Below are 25,186 nucleotides of genomic sequence, written 5' to 3' on the forward strand. Positions count from 1 at the left end.
AAATGAATAATAAAAATTACAATAAAACTAATTTAGCAAAGTTTTTTAATGCTTTTTTTGCAAGGCAATGGGGTTAAGTGGCTTGCTCAAGGCCATATAGCTAGGTAATTATTAAGCATTTGAGGCCAGATTTGAACTTAGGTACTCCTGACTTCAGGACCAGTGCTCTATCCACTGTACCACCTAGCCACCCTGAAAAGTTTAAAAAAAAACATTAGGGCAAGTCTGTACACCATAATGGGAACATTACATACTTATTACTGACTTAGACTTTGAAACATAGAAGACACAAATGTCAAGCATACAACTGTCTAAATTGCCTTTGAGCTTGTGAATCCTTTTGGAAATTGGAATATTTTTGTCATGAAAGCTGGCAAATAGGACAGTGACAAACAGCAAAAAATATTTATTTAAGGGGAAACTTCTTAAGGGAAAGCAGGAACATTTTCCCATTTGCTAAATGCAGTCTAGCAGAGAAATCGATTGCATGTGGAAAGGCATTATCATTGTATATTCTGTGGACCTTCCCTGCAAAAGTCTGAGTCATTTTCCATGACTTTTTCATCAGCATGATGATTACCTTCCATCTCCTGAATACAAGGATAATTCGTGCTCCCCCAGCTAATCTATGCCGGATTGTGGATGAATTAATAGTCTTTCTTATGTTGGAAATATCCTCTGATTTTTTGTGTTTCTTTGTGAGTATTTTTTGCTCCTGTAAGACAAAGGCAGATTCTGTACTTCAATGGGAAATCTAAAGAAAGGCTCCTAGAATTTCACTGATAAGAAAGTTAAATCTGGGGCAGCTAGGTGGCAAAGTGGATAGAGTACCAACCCTGGAGTCAGGAGGACCTGAGTTCAAATTTGACCTCAAGACACTTAATAATTACCTAGCTGTGTGACCTTGGGCAAGTCATTTAACCCCATTGCCTTTCAAAAAATAAGTTAAACCTGAATGAATAATTATAATAGATGATTGAACACAAGTGTGACAAATAAGACAATGAGAAACAGAAATATATTTAACGTCATTAGATTTTTTTAAAAAAAATTTATTTAAGGCAATGGGGTTACTGACTTGCCCAAGGTCACATAGCTAGGCAATTATTAGGTGTCTGAGGCTGGATTTGAACTCAGGTCCTCCTGACTCCAGGACTGACACTATCCATTGTGCTACCTAGCTGCCTCTACATCATTAGATTTTAATCGTGTGTTTTAAAGGTCAATTTAGATTGTCTTTGTTTTGTTTCTGTTCAGTCATGTCATATCCTTCATGACCCCATTCATGGTTTTCTTGACAAAGAACTGATGTATTTTGTCATTTCCTTCTCCAGCTCATTTTACAGATGAAGAACTGAGGCAAATATAGTTAAGTGACCCACCCAGGTCACACAGCTAGAAACTTTTGAAGCCAGATTTGAACTCATGAAGATATGTCCTCAAAACTCTAGGCCTGCTACTCTATTCATGTATCACCTCCTTACTTTTGTCTATTGTATTTGCTCTGGTAAGGAAAAGTTTTATTTGATGATTGCTTTAGATCTATGATTTCTTCAGTATAGGGAATTTCTGGTGTGAAAACTGCTTGTGCCAAAGTAGATCAACAAAATATCTATAGCTTATTGTCTTAGAAAGGTGCCCAGGAACAACTAGAAGTAAATCCTGTGGTTTCATAGCTATAATATATCAGAAATATGAATTGAATTCAGTTCTTCCTAAATCCAAGGCTATTCAGTATAGCAAGCTGACTAAGGAAAAGTCCTTCACATTATAGGATCCCAGATTTAGAGCAAGAAAGGATTTTGAAAACAATTGATCCCAACCCCTTTGTTTTATAGAAACAAAATCTGAGACATAGAGAATTAAGTGATCTGTCCAAGATCATATAGCTAGTAAGTATCTGAAGTTAGATTTGAACTCAAGCTCCCAACTCCCAAATCCAGTGTTGCTCCATGCTGTCTCTCAGTTTGACTCATATTTTCTATAAGTTTATAATAGCCCTGAAGATATTCACATTTTACCGTTATGAGAATTTTTTATTTCTTTTATAATTTGGGACTCAAATTTGGTCAATTCTGTCTAAAACCTGTCTCATGAAATGTGAAAATTTACTTAGAGCCTTAAACATTCCTTAGCTAGCAAGAATCCCAACTGTCTTTGATTCCTTGGCAACATGTAAATCTTCCTTTTCTATTAGTCTATTTGTGAATCTCCTAAACCTAGTTTAATCTTTAACCTGACTTGGTTTGTCCATAGAGCTCATTTGACTAGGTTGTTTCCTTAGGGGATTAAGAGATTATGATTCTAAATTTATTCAACTATTGTGACATTGAAAGAAGTATGGGATCATGACTCTAACTTCTAACTTTAATTTCCATGTTCCAATCATGTCCAACTTTTCTTTTTTTTAGGTTTTTGCAAGACAATGGGGTTAAGTGGCTTGCTCAAGACCACACAGCTAGGTAATTATTAAGTGTCTGAGGTTGGATTTGAACTTAGGTACTCCTGACTCCAGGGCTGGTGCTCTATCCACTGTGCCACCTAGCCACTCTGTGACTAACTTTTCTTAAACCCATTTGGGGTTTTCTTGACAAAGATACTAGAGTGGTTTGCTATTTCCTTCTACCAATCTTTTTTACAGATGGAGAAACTGAGGCAAACAGGCGAAAATGATTTATTCAAGGTCACACAGAAAGTGTCTGAGGCCACATTTGACCTCAGAAAAACGAGTCTTCCTGACTCCAGGCCCAGTACTCTCTCCATTGCTTAATCGAGTTGCCCCTAGTACATGGCAAATATTCCAGATATTATTTGCCCATTTTGTAATTAAGGAAGGCCTAGAGAGTCTATGCAGCTTATTCAAAATAAGTGGAAGCACTATAATTTGAACCAAGGTCTTCTGACACCAACTACAGTAATCTTTCCGCTATACTAGAGTGTCCTTTCATAAGAAGTACTGTCACTTAGAATATTTTCACTTCCCTCAAAGCACCAAGTTCAGTCTGGAGTTCTCAAAATGTTCCTAAATATCATGGCAAATGAAAGAGTAAATATTGGCTAGAGAGCAGATGAATTCTAAGCAAATGAGAAGCTGTCCTCATGGAGGTATTGTTATTTAGCCATTTTCAGTCATATTTGACTCTTTGTGACCCCATTTGGGGTTTTTGTGGCTAGGATACTAAGTGATTTGCCATTTCCTTCTCCAGTTCATTTTATAGATGAAGAAACTGAGTCAAACAGGGTTAAGAGACTTGTTCAGGGTCACACAACTAGTAACTGTCAGCTGGATTTGAACTCAGAAAGGTGTGTCCTTCTGACTCCAAGGCTCAGCACCCTATCCACTGGATCACTTGGCTTCCTAGGTAATATAAGTAGCTAAATTCTATAACATATCATGGAGAGTTGGTGGGATGGGACTCATGATTGAAATATGACCACCAAAGGATATACATTATTAAAAAAAAAACCCAGCATCCATTCCTATTAAAAACACTAGAGAGTGTAGGAATAAATGGACTGTTCCTTAAAATAATTAGCAGTATCTATCTGAAACCATCAACAAGCATTATATTCAATGGGGAGAGGCTAGAGGCATTCCCAATAAGATAAGGGGTGAAACAAGGGTGCCCATTATCACCACTACTATTCAATATTGTATTAGAAATGTTAGTCAGCAATTAGAGAAGAAAAAGAAATTGAAGGAATTAGAATTGGGAAGGAAGAGACAAAACTCACTCTTTGCAGATGACATGATGGTTTACCTAGAGAATCCCAAGAAATCATCCAAAAAACTACTGGAAACAATAAGCCATTTTAGCAAAGTTGCAGGTTATAAAATAAACCCTCATAAATCCTCAACTTTTCTATACATATGTCTAGCAAGATACAGCAGGAAGAGCTACAAAGAGAAATCCCATTCAAAGTAATCTCAGACAATATAAAATACTTGGGAGTCTATTTGCCAAGACAGACTCAGAATCTTTTTGAAAACAATTATAAAACACTTCTCACACAAATTAAATCAGATTTAAATAACTGGGCAAATATCAACTGCTCATGGATAGGTAAAGCTAATATAATAAAAATGACAATTCTACCAAAACTAAACTATCTGTTTAGTGCCCTACCAAGCAAAATTCCAAAACATTAGTTTAATGAGTTAGAAAAATTGTAAGTAAATTCATATGGAGAAATAAAGAGTCAAGAATTTCCAGGGATTTAATGAAAAAAAAGTACAAAAGAAGGGGGCTTAGCTCTACCTGATCTAAAAGCATCATAGACTAGGTACAATAGCAGGAAATGATTACAGTAATCTGCTGTTTGATAAACCCAAAGAGTTAAGCTATTGGGATAAAAACTTTCTCTTTGATTAAAAACTGCTGGGAAAATTGGAAGTTAGTAAGGAAGAAACTTAGATTAGACCAATACTCACACCCTTTACCAAGATAAGATCCAAATGGATACAAGATTTAGACATAAAAAAACAATACTATAAGCAAATTAGAAAATGAAGGACTAATTTACCTGTCAGATCTATGGAAAGGGGAGGAGTTTATGACTAAGGAAGACATGGAGAACATCACCAAAAACAAACTAGATGACTTCGATTACATTAAATTAAAAAACTTTTTGCACAGATAAAACCACTGTAACCAAGATCAAAAGAAATGTAGTAAATTGGGAAACAATTTTTACAACTCATGATTCTGACAAAAGACTCATTTCTAAAATATACAGAGAACTGAGTCATATTTTTAAAACAAAAAGCCATTCCCCAATTGACAAATGGTCAAAGGATATGCAAAGGCAATTTACAGATGAGGAGATCAAAGCAATTCATAGCCATATGAAAAAATGCTCTAAATCATTAATTATTAGAGAAATGCAAATTAAAGCTTCTCTGAGGTACCACCTCACCCCTCTCAGATTGGCCAATATGACCAGAAAGGATAATGATCATTGTTGAAAGGATTGTGGGAAATCTGGGACACTATTACACTGTTGGTGGAGCTGTGAACTCATCCAACCTTTCTGGAAAGTTATTTGGAACTACACCCAAAGGGCAACAAAAATGTGCATACCCTTTGACCCAGCAATACCACTACTGGGTCTATATCCTGAAGAGATGAAGAAAAAGGGTAAAAACATTACTTGTACAAAAATATTTATAGCAGCCCTGTTTGTGGTGGCAAAGAATTGGAAATCCAGTAAATGTCCTTCAATTGGGGAATGGCTTAGCAAACTGTGGTATATGTATGTCATGGAACACCATTGTTCTATTAGAAACCAGGAGGGAAGGGAATTCAGGGAAGCCTGGAGGGATTTGCATGAGCTGATGCTGAGTGAGATGAGCAGAGCCAGAAAAACACTGTACACCCTAACAGCAACATGGGAGTGATGATCAACCTTGAAGGACTAGCTCATTCCATCAGTGCAACAAGTGGGAACAATTTTGGGCTGTCTGCAAAAGAGAGTGCTATCTGTATCCAGTTAAGGAGCTATGGAGTTTGAACAAAGTTCAAGGACTATTCCCTTTAATTTAGAAAAAAACAGATATCTTATTGTCTGATCTTGTTACCTCTTAGAATTCTTGTCTCTTCTCTTAGAATTCTTGTCTCTTCTCTAAGGATATGATTTCTCTCTCATCACACCCAATTTGGATCAAGGTACAACATAGAAACAAAGTAAAGACTGACAGATTGCTTTCTGTTGGGGGGGGGGGGAAGTAAGATTGGGGGGGGAAATTGTAAGACTCAAATAATATCTTTAATAAAAATTAATTTAAAAACCCCATAAATTCAACAAAAGAGACATTAGAATAATACTGTTTATTGAATATATATATATTCATATTCAATGAACTTGAGAAATATAAGGTAATTGAATGAGGAGGAGAGAACCAAACAGGACTGATTTTATTGTAAGAGTATAATACAGACTACCCAGCCAAAAGGAGGCAATACATTCAGGAAGCAGATCACAAAACTTCCCCAGAATATGATGTGATTGGGTACTTCATCTATCCTGACATCTTGAAGAAGCAAACTCTTCTAAAAGTACAGTGGTCTATACTTCTTGATTTAACAATGATAATTTCATTCTTCAAAAGACAGGGGAAGTTATGAATAGAAACACTTTTTTTGTACCTGATTCCAATCAAGGAGAAGGAACTGGTTGCTGATGTAGAAATAATGGGAAACCTATAGAGGCAGTGAACAGGTCATTGCTTCTTAGAAGTTGAATTAGATAAGAAAAGGAAAGTAAAGCAGAATCTGATCTGCATCTCAAATTTTGAGAGGATAGATTTCATTGAGTTCGGAGAAAACTAAACCTGGCTTAATAATTTTTAAGGAAATAAGACAAAGAAGGATGGTATACTCAAAAATTCTCACACTACAAATACAAATAATAAAGAGAAGGTTAAAGAATCTTCTTGTTGTTTATTGTTTGTTCTTAGTTCTCAATGAGGACCAATGGCATAAGCAGGGTGATATCTTGACTTTCAAGTGAATTGAATTTAAATAAAGTAGGGCTGTGCTGTCATTGAAATCCAGTGGCAAAACATAGGTCAAGATAGTCCTAGAAACAGTGAGAGACATTGGTCTTTTTTAAACTAAGATCTTTCCCAGGTCCCAGTTTATCTAAGGCAACTCCCATTCAATAATTAAAGACTAGGCAAGAATTGAGGCAAAAGATGGCCTGGTTTACCTTCACAAAAGAATCATTCTGTGAGGGGAAGACCATCAGAGTCTTTAGCCAAAACAGAAACAGTTGCTATTTCCACTCACTCTGAACTATCAAAACACAACTGAGCCTAGATGAAGTGACTTATCCAAGGTCACCCAGACAGTAAGACAGAAGTTCAGGATTTGAATCCACATCCTCTAACTCTGAATCCAATGTACTTTTGTTTGTGTGATGAGTACTACTCTACATTAGGCACTGTGTGAAATTCTGTGATTACAAAATAAGGAAACCAATAATTAATGCAAATCTAAATAAAAGTCATAGGTGTAAACAAGAAAGTGGATAACATTTCTGATATGTCCAGAACCCACAAATATTTGCGGTGTATCAGTATTGATTAAGGCCCATTACAACCTGTGTCAATGGTTTTAATAGCATAGGGAACTCTATCAAGTCCAACACTGTTTCTTCAATGGTACTTCTTGGTACCCTGAAAAGTTCCAGTCGTGAAGCCCTGCTATGAATCAAACCTGTCTCATTGTTCTGTTGCTGTCATTGTCACACGACAGCTCACTGCATAGTCATTACTATGTATAAAAGTTTTACCTTGCTACAGAAAACTCAACACAATGGAATAAAGAAAGCTTTTTGTTTATAACTACTACTAGCTCTTTTCGTTTTATTTTTCAGAGTTAACAGTTGTGATTACTTCTGCGAGTTCTTTGGTATTTTTTTAGAGTTAACAGCAATTGGAGTATAACCTCTGTGGCTCTTTGGTTATTTATTTTCAAGATTTGACAAAAGTATCCACGAAAGAGGTCTGACTTGACACCTGGACACGCTGCCAATCCACATCTCCTGCCTGAACACTTATAGGAAGATAGAAGCCAATATTGATAATGAAGACCTCAGTGCAGGACAGACTCCTCCGTCTTGACAGTGATTCCAGAGAGACATGATTCTGGTGATTCTTCAGTGATTGAGGAGAGGAAGGATTATTCAAGGAGGAAGCTCAGTGTAAAGGTTGGCATGTTTCTCCTGCATGAGTGTAATGTAGGATGAACCTATGCTCCAACACACAGAATTGACTTCAATGCTTCTTGACCATTCCAAGAGTAGTCTAGGGAATATGACCCTGTTTGAGCTGTAAGAGCTCAGGATCCAGAGATGACAGACTCTTTGACAACAACATCATCACATCATGGAACTAGACAAGATAATAGAGCTCTACCAGACTATACAATTGATCCCACAAAACCCTGGAAGCAATTGCTATGACCCAAGGCATTTTGCCCTATTATCATGAAATTACTATAACTTTGGATACTTGGTAGAAGAGAAAACACTTTCAGGGTAAGAAACAGATTCCCCTGGTTCAAAATAGTAATTAATTTTATATAAGGGTAAGACCTATGCTCAATGTACTTAAAATAAAGTGTTATCAATTCCTAATTTATACTTGGAAAGTATAATTATTAACATAGCCACATTTATATAATAGCTACAATGTGGCAGTTTTGTGGCTCAGTAGATAGAATACCAGGCCTGGACAGGAAGATCCAAGTTCAAATGCTGTATCAAACACTTACTAGATGTGTGACCCTGGGCAAGTCATTTAATGCTGCTTGCCTCAATTTCCTCATCTATAAAATGAGTTCAGAAGGAAATGGCAAACCATTGTAGTGTCTTTACCAAGAAAACCCCAAATGTGATCACAAAAAGTCAGACACCACTAAACAAAAGCAAGACACCCAAAGCCTTTGGTTTCCTGAAAACTGAGAGAAGAACCCAAGGGATTCCAAAGCCCCAAGGAGGAAAGCTGAAAATTAAGGAAAATTAAGCATTGGTTTGATGTCCAGTTACAAATCTAAGCAACATTCAAGTGCTGAGACTATCTTGCCCAGTGTATACAAGTATGCCAAACCAGGAACCAGAAAGCTTTTATTTTCCTAAAATGGTAAGGGAAAAAAATCTCTTCTGGGCCAGACCAGAAAGCCAACAGATAGATACTAATAGATAGGGGCCACAATAACCAGCTAGTGTTTATATGGTACCTACTATATCCCAGACACTGTGCTAAGCCCTTCACAATTATGACCTCATTTGATCCTTTCATCAACTGGCATTTTACAGATAAGGAAACTGAGGCAAACAGGTTAAGTGACCTATCCAAGGTCACACAGCTAGAAGGTTGGATTTGAACTTGGGTCTTCCTGATTCCAGGCCCAGAGTTCTAATCATTATGTCACCCAAACTCAAATGGACATGATAGATGTACCATGCTGATTTGAGCAGTAATGATGCTTGAGAAGAAATGGTAGAACAAGATTATCCATGCAGTCAAGCTATGATCATTGGAGGAATGCATACAGTAGGTGGATTAGTATATAACTGGAATGTTTTACTATGGGTTAATATATGCCTTATAATATGTCAAATTATTTTCTTGCTGTTATGCTTCTTTGCCGTTCCAAGCCATCCTCAGACACTAGAGACTTACTGGCTGTTTGACCTTGGACAAGTCACTTAACCCTGACTGCCTCCCATCCAGGGTCATCTCCATTTGTCCTCATACAGATGACAATCAATTTCCAAAGGTGAATAAAATCAAAAAATAAAACAATATTTTCTGGTGGATTAGAAGGTTTCAGGTATTGCAGTCCTCAATAGGAGCAAGGACACAAGCACTAATTAAATCAGTCAAGTGCAAAGTTCTCCCTACAGTACTTTTCTTCCTGGTCCCCATCTGCTTTTTAGTCTCACTGGGTTGCTTCGACAACAGGAGCTTCTCTAAGCTCTCCAGGGGCTACTCTTGGAAGGACTGCATGCAAACCTAGTCAAACGAAGCTGCCAATTTGGTTACAGGATGGTGCAGGATCACGACAGAAACAGACCACAGGTAGTTCAGAGGCAAATTCAACTTCCTGTTCATGAAGTGGAAGTCCTTTTTCACTGAAACTGGGTTCATTCATAGAATCAAGCCCAAGATATTGGCACACAAAGATTTCATGGGGCAGTTCTAGCCAGACAGGAATCCTGTGGCAGGGTTGCTTTCAGCCTTTTTCTATCCCCCACTGGCCCCTGAATAAAGACAATATTTCCAATATAGGTTTAATTTTGGCCAAACTCCCACTTAGTTGGAAGGACCTGTACTTTTTATTATGCTTCTCTGGAGAAATAATAGCTGAAATCAGAGAGAAAAAAATGAGGAAGACTTGGTTTCTTTTTTATTTCACAGGCTTAATTGGACTTGAAATACCACCAGGTTTTCATTAGTATTAGTGCTAATTGCTGTGGCATAAATAATAATAATAATAAAAACAATAATATCATAGACCACCAAATATTATATCTGGAAGGGGCCTTCGACCACATCATCACCCCATTATAGATTTTTATCATCATCATCATCATCATTATCATTAAAATCCATTGCCTCATCATGGCATGAAAGTGACCTTTGGTTTTCTAAGGCTATGCTAGTGAATTTTCAGTGCTGGAAGGTATCAACAAGATGGAAAGACCTTGGTGGAGATCCCACCACCAGCCAATTATCTTTAGATATATTTCTGAGGACCAAGATAGGTAATTTCAGAGAGGCTTATCACCAGAGGACTGGCCATCAGGTCAATGTTTTTGGCCACAGAAATTTATTGAATCGTCCAGTAGGGTCACAATCTGCATGAGCAAAAAAATAAGTATTTCCTTATAGCAATGAAATTTTTCATTCAGTTGTTTCAGTCATGTCTAACTCTTCATGACCCCATTTGGGGTGTTCTTGGCAAGTATACTGGAGGGGTTTGCCATTTCCTTCTCTAGATCATTTTAAGTTAGTTAACTGAAGCAAACAGCTTTAAGTGACTTACCCAGGGTCATACAGCTAGTAACTGTCTGAGGCCAAATTTGATTTTTGGGAAGATCAGTTTTTCTGTCAAAGCCTGGCCCTCTGCACTGCAACACCTAGCTGCCCCATTAGCAATGAAATAAAGAATTATTAAAATACTGAAATATAAGAAATAATAGTGAATATGAAGAAGCCCAAGTTTTCTTACCTTCTGGAAAGAAAGATGAGGAGCAAATTAGCATGAACTATTCCTGGACATAGATACATCCAGAATCAGGGAGAATGAGAGAGAGAGAGGCATGGTCAGAAAGAGGATGTTGGTAGCAAGGGAAGGGCGAGGGGTGAGGGTAGGGGAGCAGGAAAGAGGAAATGAAGCCCACTAAGGATCATTTATTAAAGTATCCTACAAATGTCAGAATAAATGAATGAAAAAGCACACAAGTACTTACAATGTTCCAGACTCCATGCTAAACTCTGGAGATGTAATTACAATTACATCTTGCCAGACTTGAAGCACATTGAAAAATCTTCAGTCCATATCATCAGCAATAAGTGACTTGTATTCTGCATTACATTAACTCAGATGTATTGTCAAATGTTCTTGTCTTCTAACCTCCATTAGAATGTAAGCTTCTCTGTTAATGGAGGCCAGGGCTGCTAGCATTCCATCAATAATTTCTAAAGGATCTGCTATGTCACAACTCTAAGTGCTAGGTACAAAAGAGGCTTAAGACAGTCCCTACCCTCAAGGAGCCTACAGTGTAATGGGAGAGTTAATGTCCAAAGAAATATATACAAGATAAATAAAAAATTATTTTTAAATTGAAATTTTATTTTATTTTCCCAATTAAATGGAATATTCATTCATTTGCAAATTTATGAGCTACACATTTTTTTTTTTGCCACCCTTCCTTCCCTCCCCCACTCCCCTCTCATGGCAGGGAATAGTCTGGTAAAAGTTGTACATGTACATTTGTGTTTAACATATTTATATAGCAATCATTTTGTGTAAGAGGAATTAGGACTAATGGGAAAGAAAGAAAACCATGAGATAGGAAGGAAAAAAAAACCTAAGAGAAGTTTTAAAATAGTAAACATGGTATGCATTAGGATTCTGTGGTTTATTCCCCTAGATGTGGATGGCATTGTCCATAGCAGGTCTTTCAGGGTTGTCAATGATGTCTGAACTGTTGAGAGGAGCTGCTTCCATCAGAGGTGATCATCTCACAATGTTGTTGTTAATGTGTACAATGTTCTCTTAGTTCTGCTTCCTTCATTCAGCATCAGATCACATAATTCTTTCCATGCTTCTCTAGGTAGTGCAATGGATAGAGCACTGGCCTTGGATTCAGGAGGATGAGAGTGAGAATCCGGCCTCAGACACTTGCCACTTACTAGTTGTGTAACCATGGGTAAGTCAGTTAACCCTGGTTGCCTCAAATTCAGGGCATTTCCAATTGTCCTGATTCATATCTGGCCCCTGGACTTGGATAGTTCTGGAGGAGAAAGTGAGGCTAATGACTTAGTACACAGCACCCCCTCACTCAAATCCAATTCATATACTTGTCATGGCAGCACCTCCCTGTTGTCATGATCTTCAAAAATGAAGGACAAACATTATTATTATTTAAGTCTGACCACCTATCATCTTTTACAAAACAATAGTATTCCATAACATCCATATACCATAATTTGTTCAGTCATTCCCCAATTGATGGGTAGACCCCCAATTTCCAATTCTTTGCCATTACAAAATGAGTCACTATAAATATTTTTAAGCATGTGTGGCTTTTCCCATTTTTTACGATATCTTTTGGATATAGGTCTGATATAGGTTAAATTTAAAAAAATTACTATCAAAGGGAAGGCACTAGTTGGAAATGCTTCAGGCAGAACATATGATTTTAGCTGGGACCTAAAAGAAGACAAGGAGGTTGTAGTTGGATAACAGGAGAGAATGGAGACAGCCAGAGGGAATAATGGAGTGCCTTTCTCTCCCTGTTTTACAGAGTACAATGCACTAAAGGTTGTTCATTACCTAACCATTGTTATTAGTGATCATTAGATCAATCTTTTTCATTTATCAATTTGTTTGAAATGAACTGGAAAACTAAATACAGCCCTTTGAGCTTTATTGATTTTAATACTTTGACTACAATGTCTGGTTTCAAACCTGCTGGAGTAGACCTGAGGCAACTAGGTGACACAATGAATAAAGCACCACTAAATTTAAATCCAACCTCAGATATTTACTAGCTGAATGACCCTGGATAAGTCACCTAACCCTATCTACCTCAGTTTCCTTATCTGTAAAATTAAGTGGAGAGGGAAATGGCAAACTAGTTCTAGTATCTTTCCCAAGAAAACCCCAAAATGAGCTCATGAAGAGTGTGATATGACTGAAACAACTGAAGAACAACAGACACTGTCCAATCATAAGCCTGAATATATGGAATCTTTGCAATTAGAGTTTTGGGGGACCAAATAAAAAAACATTATTAGAACCAAGGCCCAGGCTAAAAGGGCCCTGAGAAATTATCTAGCCTGATTCCACCAATATGGATTTGAGAAATGAGATTCAGTGAATTTATGGAATCTTCCAAAGGGCACAGAGAATTCATGCAACTGATAGCAGTTCTAGAGAAGCAGTGTAAGAGGTAGCATGACATGGTAGTGGTGTGAACCTGGATCTGTGACTTACTTAGCAAGAGAAATCTCTGCAGGCAGGTAGCATGGGGAGAAGCAGGGCAGCACTAATCCTGACCTCTCTAGTTTCTATTTCCTCCTTGACCAAAGGTTGTTGGTTCATTTAAATTTGCAGGCAAAGTGATTTGCTTAAATAATTCTTCCATCACCCTCTTCAGTCTCTGAACCAGATGTGGATGGCATTGTCCATTTTAGAAAGAAGAGGGGTAGAGCAGGGTCAGTGCCTTTCCTCTGGTCTAATGTTCCCACATGTGAGTGTCTAACCTTGGGCGTGGGGGTGTGAAGAAAGGCTGGTGCGGGTGCAAAGATCAGCCCTGCCCAGTCCTGCTAAGGCTCATATCTCAGAGGAAATGAACTGAAAAGGCAAGTGTGGTCTTACTTAACCTTGCTTACTGTAGCTCTAACAAAGGGGGAGTTGTATGACCGTGAACTAATGCCTTTGAGTCAGCAGTCATCTCATCTGAAAATATTGTGGTTGATTTTCAGACACGATCAACGTGTGGGGTTTTTTTGTTGGACAGCTTATTTAACAAGAGAGGGTTTTTATTTGTGGGGAGATGTGAGTAGCAGGAAGTCAAATGCAAAAAAAGAGAGGAAAAGAGAAAAAAAAGCATCTAAAAGAGACATCAGTGAAACATTTTTTTTTAAATCAAAAAATTCAGTAGGGAAACAGACCAACTGGGCAGTGTTAATACTGCCACATTAAGTTTCATTTACTTTTTTAAAAAGTCAAGCTATAAGTACTAGAAATTCACAGTTTCATATGTAATTCCCTCTCCACTCCCATTTTCTATTTTTTGATTATGGAAATATTCATGTTTGTTGATATTTGTCAAGTGCATAATTTAAAAAATATTTTGGTAATCTCATTTGTCATACATATGGATATTCTCAGAATTAAAACACAAAAATATTTATGAAAAGTTATATGAAGCAAGACTGAGAAATATGGAAAATATGAGAATAAATTCATCCATACTTTCATTCAGCATTTATGAAAGTGCCTACTTGCTGCAAAAATCTTTACCACTCATTGCACAAGAAAATCACACAACACTGAGATGTTGGGTAACCATCTCCTGCATGATCAAGTCATGACCTAATTTGAGGCACCAGGGAGATGTTCTTGAGACCTGCTGAAAAGGCACATTTCCATATAGTTCCTGAACTAGTGCCTGTTTCTAGGATGATTGAAAGCCTAACTTGTTTACCATATAATCAGAAATGCAAGCTTATCCCTTAGTAGTAGAACCTAGGAAGAATCAAATTCTCTTCCTCTTTTCCCCACGGGGCAGTAGATAGAGTGTAGGTCTAGGGTCAGGTCAACTCATCTTACCAAGTACAAATCTGGCCTTGGATACCTACTAACTCTGAGACCCTGGGCAGGTCACTTAATCCTGCTTGCTTCAGTTCCTCATCTGTAAAATGAACTGGAGAAGAGACTGGCAAACCATTCTAGTATCTTTAAAAATCCCAAATGGGATCACAAAGACTTGGACATGACTTAACAAGAAAAATTCCTCCTCTCTCCTTAAAAAAAAAATTCACTGGAGTTTGTTGACTCCTCACATCCCTTAAATAAGAGTCACCTCTAAATATTTATATCCATCCTGGTTAGGTCTCTTTATGGTTAGAAGTCTCTGAATCACAGAGAAAGACGTATATCCCAATCACTGGAAATCAAAGGGAATCAGCTGAGTGGAAGAGACTATAGAGATTATCTGGTCCATGTATTTCATTTTACAGATGAAGAACCTCATGTCCAGGCAGTCACATAGCTAGTCAGATAATGATAATAGTTGACAATCAGTTCAGCAACCTCTCCATGACATCACTAGTTGGAAATTATCAGCAGTCTTTAATCAGTCCTTCATGCATTTTAAATATTTTCCCTTATTTCTTATTTTCTACAAGGGACTTTCCTACAAGATCAAGAATTGTAAGTGTTATGAAATAAGCTCAAACAATTGAAAGGTTGAAGATCTAGATGTTTGCATACTTAAAAAAAGATCATATCCTAGGGAAAAAAAGTTAAAGGCAGATTGAATGACAGGACTGAGCTTTATACAGGAATATTTTTGGGGTGGGAATAAGCATCTAATTCTCTTTTTTCCTGAGAGCAAAGTAAAAACTTTAAATTGTATCTTGTGAGAATGTTCCAGTGACAGGCCTGTGTCATTCTGAAGTGCTTTTTCCCAAAAGAGGCTTTGAGATTCCCTTTTCTGGAGAACTTCAAGAAAATGCTAGCTATTTTGGGGAGGAGATCTAACCATCAAGAAGAAGCATCTTCTCTCTCTCTCTCTCTCTCTCTCATTCTCTCTCTCTCTCATTCTCTCTCTCTCCTATACATGAACAGAGATCTCATTCTTTTTTAACCTACATGCTACCATGTCTTTTCTCTGTAATTCTGAGCTAACAACTTCTCTGCTTATTCCAAATAAATTGATTTTTCTTATCAGGGAGAAATGTATACAAGAAAAATGAGTTAATGAGGTATGATTCTTAACACAGTGAAAAAGAGCCTTTTGAAGGGGAGGTATAATGCTACCTCCAGAAGGCATAATGAAATTTGGTTTTACAAATGAATTTTTAAAAAGAGTGCAAATGACACCAGTTCAAAGAGGTATCTTGAAGAACATTCCTCCTGTTCACCACATCCTGGTAGGTTCTCTGTTTCTCCAGATCTGCACCCAAGTCTATTTGGGAGTTGATCAGAGGAACAGTGGATCAAAGAATTAGAGTTGGAAGAGAGCTTAGAGACCCAAGTATCCAATCACTTTATTTTGCCAGTGGGGAATTGGACCCAGAGAGGTAAAGAAACTAGCTAATCATCATACAGCTAGGAAGCAGCAAAGTTGGGGAGCTAGGTGAAGCAGTGAATAGAGCACTAGACCTGGGTAAGTCACTTGACTTTGTATGCCTCAGTTTCCCCATATGTCAAACTAGAGAAGGAAATGGCAAACTGCTCTGGTATCTTTGCCAAGAAAATCCCAAATGGGGTGACAAAGAGGCAGACCCATCTCTTCCCCTAGGCAAGTCACTTGACCTCTCAGTGCCCAGGACCATAAATACTTCTGCCTATTTTCTTTGGTAGATCATTTTAGTCCCTGGAAACTCCCTACACAAATTAAATCACTATTCTAGTTTTTAAAGATGAATTTAAGTCCCTTCATTTGTATTGCTCCAGGAAAAAAAAAACTGTATTCTAAATGGTCTGTCTCCAAACAAACTGTTTTGCTGTTATTGCTGTTGTTGTTCTTTGTCTTTGTTGTTGCTCATCCTTCATTTCGGAAGAGAACCAAAGATATCAAGAGATTGATGTCCTGACACGAGCATGAATTACAATTGTGATACAGAGCTGTAGAAAGCCATCAGTCTCACTCTCTCCTCCAGAGCCATTGAAGTTCATTGGTAAGACAAAAGTCAAGACTACTAAGGATGATCTGTTATGCAGTGGTCTTTCTAAATTAAATGTTTCCCACAACTGGGTCTATACTCTCAGGAGATCATGCAAAAGGGTAAAAACATCACTTGTACAAAAATATTCATAGCAGCCCTATTTGTGGTGGCAAAAATTGGAAATCAAGGGGATGTACATCAATTGGGGAATGGGTGAACAAATTGTGGTATAAGTATGTTATGGAACACTATTGTTCTATTAGAAATCAAGAGGAATGGGAATTCAGAGAAACCTGGAAAGACTTGTTGAACTGATGTTGAGCAAGATGAACAGAATCAGAACAATGTACATACACCCTAACAGCAACATGGGGATGATCAACCTTAATGGATTTGCTCATTCCATCAGTGCAATAATCAGGGACAATTTTTAGACCATCTGTGATGGAGAATACCATCTGTACCCAGAGAAAGAATTTTGGAGTTTAAACAAAGACCAAAGTCTATTACCTTCAATTTTAAAAAAAAGTCTTATGTACTACATAATTTTGCTATCTCTAATATTTTATTTTCTCCTCAAGGATATGATTTCTCTCCCAACACATTCAATTTTGATCAGTGTATAACATGGAAACAATGTAAAGATTATCAGATTGCCTTCTGTGGTGGGGTGGGGGAGGGAAGGGAAGGTGGAGGAAAAATTGTAAAAATTCTAAAACCTTACAGAAAATATGTAGAAATTACTATTGTATATAATTGGAAAACAAATAAAACATTAATTAAAAAAGGAGAGCAGCAGATCTTGACAATCTTGACTAGAAATGGCAGACTCCACTAATTGTGTATCGGCACTCATTTCAGTTATATCATAGTCTTGCTATTGATTGAAACATTTAAAAACTGATGAAAATTATTACTTAATAATCATGGCTTTTATTTGAGTTGCATAAAGCTTGGAAATACTAGCCCCAACCCCAAAATAAATTAAATGTTTCCTGGGCTACAGTTTGTCTGAGGCAATATCCATTTAATGATCAAGGGCTAGGTAAGAATTGAGACAAAAGATGACTTGATTTACAGTTTCAAAAATACCAATATGAGAGGGGAAGACTCCCAAACTTTCCTACCAGAGAAGAAAACAGAAGTTATTTATGCTCATTCTAATTTATCAAAACCTAAATAATGAGCCATAGAGGCTTGGGTTGGGCTATTATTGGTCATTCAATCAACTTGTGTTAATATGTAAATCCTTTAAGAAAAAAACTATGATGCAGTGTTGGAGTGAGGAAAGAACCCACATAGTACATGTGTGATCTTAGGTAAGTTATTTAAGTTTTCTTTATTTCTTCATCTGTTAAAAAGTAAAGTTGTAGTAGTTGATCTAGACTTGAAATATAAAGTCCTCCCTCTTTTTCTTTGTAGTTTGTGGCTACAGTTATCATTAGACATTGACTAGAAGTCAAAACTAAAGATGATCCTAGAAATAAATCAACCAGGCCACCTCTTCTCATTTTACCTGAGAAAACTGAAGCCAAGGGAGTTGATTTGCCCAAAGATGTCTAATAAACACATTAAAGGGCCAAAACCAGAAGCCAGATCTTTTGACTTTCAGCCAAGACCCCTTTCCATAAAACTATAAAAAAGGAAACCACCTGTAATAATAACTGATATTTATAGAGCTCTTTAAAGTTCACAAAGTACTTGGCATTCCAAAAATGGATTAACCTTGAAGCCCAAGTACAACCACTTATGCATCTATTAGAGAGATCTAAATCTTTACCTGAGTGATTGATTTCAAAATCATTGACTTCCACAAGCCAAACCGTAGGCAAAAATTAGCTCTTGAAATCTACATCCAAGAACTATACAATCTTTATTATGCCCTTGGAAAAAATAATTAGAAAGAAGGAAATGGCAAACTACTCCAGTATCTTTGTCAATAAAATCCCAAATGGGATCACAAAGAATCACAGTTTGGAATGGACTCAGACAAAGAAATAATAATAACAACACAACAACAACTCTCTTTTTTTTTTAGGTTTTTGCAAGGCAACTGGGGTTAAGTGGCTTGCCCAAGGCCACACAGCTAGGTAATTATTAAGTGTCTGAGACCGGATTTGAACCCAGGTACTCCTGACTCCAAGGCCAGTGTTCTATCCACTATGACACCTAGCTGCCCCCAACAACTCTCATTTCAATTGGACTTTTAAATTATGAAGAATTTTTTCTCCTAAAGTCACACACTTTATAGGAAATCAAGGAAATCCAAGATTTCAATCAATTGATCCAAAAATATATTTATTAAACACCTACCATGTGCCAAGCATTGTGCCTTGAAAAAAATTAAATAGATCCTACCTTCAAAGAGCTTTCATCCTATCATAAAAAGAATAGACCATTTTACAAGAAGCAAAAGATTTAGCCAGAGAATCAGAGGTTTCACTAGAAGGTCTTGTATGAGTTCAGTTTTGAAGAAAACAAGAGCATCTTAGAGTCAGAAGAAAGGATGGAGTACATTCTACTTATGGGAGATAGCCAGTATAAAGGTGCAAAGATGGAAGATAGGATGCCATGTTTGAGGAATGTTAAAAGGTCCATTTAGTTGACTGGTTGAGTATGAAAAGTAAAATGATGTATAATAAAGTTTGGGACCAGGTTGTGAAGCTCTTTAAATATCACAAGATTTTATTTTTGATCCTGGAGACTATAAGATGCCATTGGAGTTTATTGAGTAGGAGAGTGAAAGGTCAGATTTGCCCTTTTGAGGAATCACTTTCACAGCCTTGGAAAGACTTAAAAAAGACAGAACATTGAGGAGATTGTTGTGATATAGGGAAGAGATGATGAGGGCCAGAACCTGGGTGATGGCTATGTAAGTGGAGAGAGGAAGATATCTGTGAGAGATGGATAGATAGAAACAACAAAATTTGGTATATGATTTTATTTGTGAGGTGGAAGAACAAGGAGCATGATAAGTTGAGGACAACAGCAAGACTATAAATATGATTGACTAGAAAGATGCCCTCACCAGTAATAAGAAAGTTCAGAAAAATATTGGATTTGGTAGGAAAGACAATGAGTTCTGTTTTGAATGTGTTGAATTTGAGCCATCTCCAGGATGCCCATTTTGAACTTTCTAAGTGATCATTTAAGTGATGAAAGATGACTCAGGAGAGAGATGAGTTGAATATATAGATGTGATAATCATTTGCAAAGAAATGAAATCTAAATCTATGGGAGCTGATGAAGTCACCAGGTAAAAAGGTATTTCAAGAAACATGAGTCTAGTGTATACTCACATTTATAGGCCATGATTAAGATAATGAAACTGCAAAAAGAGCCTAAGAAGGACTGATCAGATAGAAGGAGAACCAAGAGGGAATGAAGAGTAATGAAAATCTCAAGAAAGGACAATGGCTGGAGGAAGTCTCAAGGGATAGAGACTGAGATTACATGAGGTCAAAGAATACTAACATTCTATTCTGAGACATTCTTGGTCTTTTTCTGTCCATTTGAATTGTTTAAATACACAGAATAAAATAAAATATGTTCCATTGTTTATTGTTCTTGACTGCCATTTCCCACCCTCTATCCTGCCCCATTTCTAGTTAGTTAAGTAAATTTATAAGTAACCAGTATAAATTTAGGAGCCATAAAGTATAGGCAGCTATGCAATGATAGGAGGTTGCAATCAGATAAAGGAATATCAGAATTTTTTTAAATCATGGAAGTAGAACACTTATGGTTGAAGGTAAGATCAAGAGTGTGACTATCGAGGGGCTGAGCCAAGATGGCGACAAGAAAGGATCCAGTCTTAGGCGCTCTCTGATAAAACTTATAAACTAAGGACTCTAACTAAACTTTAGAGAGACAGAACCCACAGAAGGACCCAGTGCGGCAGTTCTCCTACTCAAGGTAACCTGGAAAAGAGCAGAAAGGCTCTGCTCCCCGGGGTGGAAGGGGCACCCACCAGAGGGGTGGCCCACCAGAGTGAAAGAACTTCAGCCTCCCCAAGGCAGCCCCAGGGTGCTGGGAGCCCCAGCTCACAGCAGCGTGGGAGTCTCCGGAGCTAAACCCCAAGGAGCACCGGGCACAAAGTGGGGGAACAGCGGGGGACCTCTGCCAGAGAGAGCATTTGGAGCCCAGCCCTCAGGGCACACAGCAAGCCACCTCAGCCCAGATCAAGGAAACAGAAGCAGGCAGAGCAGGTAAGCAGCAGCCCCCAGGGCATGAGCCCATTGAGCTGAGGGAGGGGAGTGGAGAGAGACTGCAGAGCTCTGTCCTCTGCCCCTGGAACAGGACTCTGGGGCTCTGACCACATTCAGAACTTGATTGCAGTCTAGGCCCCCCCATAGAACAGTAGGGCCCCCTCCACCTCAGCCCTGTGGCAGAGGGGGCCACATATGGTCATTCACAGACCAGGAGGGAGGACAGAGCCTCACACACTGAGACCCTTGTGGGAGTGTCCCAAAAGCTCAGGAAGCACCCCAAAACCAGGACCAGGCTGGGAAAATGAGCAAGCAGAGAAATAAGAGGAAGATCATTGAGAAATATTTTGCAAATGAGCCCAAGAAGGATCAAAATACTCAGTCTGAAGATGAGGAAGCACAAGCTCCTGCATCTAAAGACTCCAAGGAAAAACAGAAATTGGGCTCAGGCTATGACAGAGCTCAAAAAAGACTTTGAAAATAAAATGAGGGAGTTGGAAGGAAAACTGGGAAAAGAAAGGAGAGATGCAGGAAAAACATGAAGATGAAGTCAGCAGCTTAGTCAAGGAAATCCAAAAAATGCTGAAGAAAATAGCATGCTAAAAACCAGTTTAGGTCAAATGGATAAAACAGTTCAAAAAGTTATTGAGAAGAATGCCTTAAAAAGCAAAATTGGCCAGATGGAAAAAGAGATAAGAAAACTCTCTGAGGAGAACAAATCCTTCAGACAAAGAATAGAATTCAGGGAGATTGATGAATTTACCAGAAATCAGGAATCAATACTTCAAAACCAAAAAAATGAAAAATTAGAAGAAAATGTGAAATATCTCATTGAAAAAAACAACTGACATGGAAAACAGACCTAGAAAAGATAATTTAAAAATTATTGGAATACCTGAAAGTCATGATCAGGAAAAGAGCCTTGACATCATTTTCAAAGAATTACTACAGGAAAATTGCCCTGATATTCTAGAAGCAGAGGGCAAAATAGAAATGGAGAGAATCCACCGATCCCCCTGAGAAAGAGATCCCAAAAAACCAACCCCTAGGAACATTATAGCCAAGTTCCAGAACTCCCAAGTCAAAGAGAAAATATTACAAGCAGCCAGAAGGACACAGTTCAAATATCATGGAGCTGCAGTCAGGATCACACAGGACTTAGCAGCAACTACATTGGAAGCTCATAGGGTTTGGAATACAATATACCGGAAGGCAAAAGAACTTAGAATGCAGCCAAGAATGAACTACCCAGCAAGGCTGAATGTCCTCTTCCAGGGAAAAAGATGGATTTTCAATGAACCAGGGGAATTTCAAATGTTCCTTTTGGAATGGCCAGAGCTGAACAGAAGGTTTGATCTTCAGATACAGGACTCAGGTGAAACACAGAGATTGGAGGAGAAGGGGAAAATATGAGGGACTTAATGATGATGAACTGCATGTATTCCTGCATAGAAAAATGACACTGATAATACTCATATGAACCTTCTCAGTTAATAGAGCAGGTAGAGGGAGCTTTTATAGTTGAAGCACAGGAGAAAGCTGAATTCGAAGATAAAATATGGTATAAAAATGGAGTCAATAGAAAAAAAGGGAAATGTAATGGGAGAAAGAAAAAGGAGAGGGGGAATAGGCCAAGATATTTCATATAATAAGTTTTTTTCTTTATTACAATGAGCTATTGCAATGATATGGAAGGGGGTAGGCAAGGGGGAATGAGGGAACCTTTGCTCTCATCAGAGGTGGCTAGGAGAGGAAACAGCATATATACTCAATGGTGTAGTGACATCTGGAGTAAGAAGGAGGGGGGAGCAGGGGGAAGGGGTGGGATGTGAATGATGGAGGAGAGGATGGACTATGGGGGGAGAGTGGTCAGATATAACACATTTTCTTTTTTACTTCTTGCAAGGGGCCGGGATTGGAAGGCCTGTCCAGGACCATAGGACCAGGTGGATTCTGGGCCTAAGGGGTGGTATGGGGGCTCAGGGCTTCTTGGCCCCAGGACCAGGGATCTGTCTGCTATGCCACTCAGCTACCCTACAGCAGAGTCAGAATGAAAGAAGAAAGAAAATATTGTACATGGTAGTGGAGAAATAAGAAAGGAGGGAGTTGCAAGCAGCAATGGCAACATTGGAAAAATAGGGAAGCAACTTTTGCGATGGACTTACCATAAAGAATGTGATCCACCCATGACAGAGTTGTTGGTGTTGGAACAAAGACTCAAGCACATTTTTTATTACTATTATTTGGGGGAGGGTATAAGGCAAATGGGTTTGGGTGGCCTGCCTGGGGCTGCATAGCAAGGTGACCTTTGGGTGTCTGAGGCCGGATTTGGACCCAGGTGCTCCTGGCTCAAGGGCCAATGCTCTGTCTGCCACCCAGCCACCCCTACTATTATTACTATTTTATTTTATTTTGGGTCTTTTTTTTTCTTCTTTTTGGTTTTTGCAGGGCAGTGGGGATCGGGTGGCTTGCATGTCACACGGTTGGGTGATTGTTGGGTCTATGGGGCTGGATGTGGGCTTGGGTGCTCGTGGCTCCAGGGCTCGCGCTTCGTCCATTGCGCCACCTGGCCATACCTACAATTATTACTATTATTTTTTATAATTTTAATTTTTTTCTCTCCCCTTTACTTTATCACTCAAGCAAGTGTATATTTATGGGGGGAGGGGGTATTTCGTTTACTCTTAAACAAGAATATTTTATTAATGTAAAAAAAACCATTAATGTAAAAATGTAAAAAAAAAGAAAAAAAAAAGAGTGTGACTATCTCTGAGATAAAGGAATAAGCCATTATAGTTGAAGAAACTGAGGAACTGGGAACTGAGGATGTTTGAAGAAAGGTCAAAAAATCCCTTAATATATATACAGGAATTATAGTGGAATAAGTTAATAAAGAAGAATTGATTAAGCATTTACTCTGTACCAGGCATTGTGTTAAACACTGAAGGAGGTGAGGAGGAAGTAGAAATAGAAAGTTCTACTGAATTTTCTTATTACTGGTAAAGATTTTACATCTTTCTTAGTCACTCATATATATATAGCTTTGTTGTCATCCTCAACTTATCATGTTCTTTGTTCTTCCACCTCATATATGAAATCATATACCAAATTTTGTTGTTTATACTCTAAAAACAGTCTTTCCCCATGAGGAATTACCATTTGGGGTGCAGGATAGGAGGATATTGGGAAAATATGTAAAGAAATAGGAATCAAAAAAAACTGGATGGGAAGGTCATCAATTTGACTGCTGCTACTCAAGGAAATGGTTGGGTGGCTGCTTTAGCCTTTGCAATAAAGGAACTGAAGTAATAGCAACAGATCAATGAATCCAAACTTCAATAGCTAAACGAGCATGCAGACATTCAAACTTGACAAATGTTACAAAAAAGGGACAAATGGAGAAGTTTCCTAGGGAATTGAGAGACTTGATGCTCTTTTTAATGTTGCTGGATTGATCCATTATAGAAGCATCCTGAACTGTGAGGAGAAAGACTGGTACTTTACTATGAATCTGAATGTCTGAAACATGTACTTAATGTGTAAGGCATTTCTTCCTAAAATGCTTGCCCAGAAATCTGGCACCATTATCAACATGTCTTCTTATGGCTTCCAACATCAAAGGAATTGTCAACAGATACATATACAGAACATTCTAAACAATTGTGATTGGAATGTCAAAATCTGTGACTGCTGATTTCATCCACCAGGGTATAGGTGCAACCATGTGTGTACAGGACCTGTTGATATACCTTCCCTACAGAACAGTATGCAGGGTAGCCCAGACCCCCAAAAGGCAGTGGATGATTTCATGAAGAGATAGAAGATAGTAAGAATAGCAACTGAGTAAGAAGTGGCCCTGTTGTGTGTGACCTTGGCCTCTGAATAATCTGTCTAAAGGACTGGTAATGATCTCATCATTGATGGAGGCTGGTGTTTGTAATAGTAAGGATGGAAAAGAAGCCCCTTGCTACTTATACCGAGCTTGGATGTGACTTGTAAACACCTAACAAATTTATGCAGCACTTTATAGTTTAAAAACCAGACATTTAAATTTTGTTGCTAAATGATATTGCTGAATTTAGTTAGTAATTTTTTATTCCTCATATGAACATAATCAATGTATAGTTAATATTGATTCAGTTGGAAGGTATTTAATCTATTACTCTATTCTGAGATGTTCTTGGTTTTTTTCTGTCCATGTGACTTTTTAAATACACAGAATAAAATAAAATATGTTCTGTTATTTATTGTTCTTAACTGCTGTTTCCCACCCTCTACCCTGCCCCCACTTCTAGTTAGTTAAGTAAATTTATAAGTAGCCAGTATAAAAGAATAACAGGAA

The 25,186-nt window shown here is 38.0% G+C and overlaps 1 pseudogene; it reads left to right on the top strand.

The window, feature by feature from the left end:
* LOC141499026 (dehydrogenase/reductase SDR family member 6 pseudogene) overlaps positions 1-24,784 on the top strand; it is a 161,661-nt pseudogene extending 136,877 nt beyond the window's left edge.
* The last annotated feature ends 402 nt before the right edge of the window (positions 24,785-25,186 follow it).

The sequence above is a fragment of the Macrotis lagotis genome, chromosome X (genome assembly GCF_037893015.1).
Source record: "Macrotis lagotis isolate mMagLag1 chromosome X, bilby.v1.9.chrom.fasta, whole genome shotgun sequence".
NCBI classification, from domain to species: Eukaryota; Metazoa; Chordata; class Mammalia; order Peramelemorphia; family Peramelidae; genus Macrotis; species Macrotis lagotis.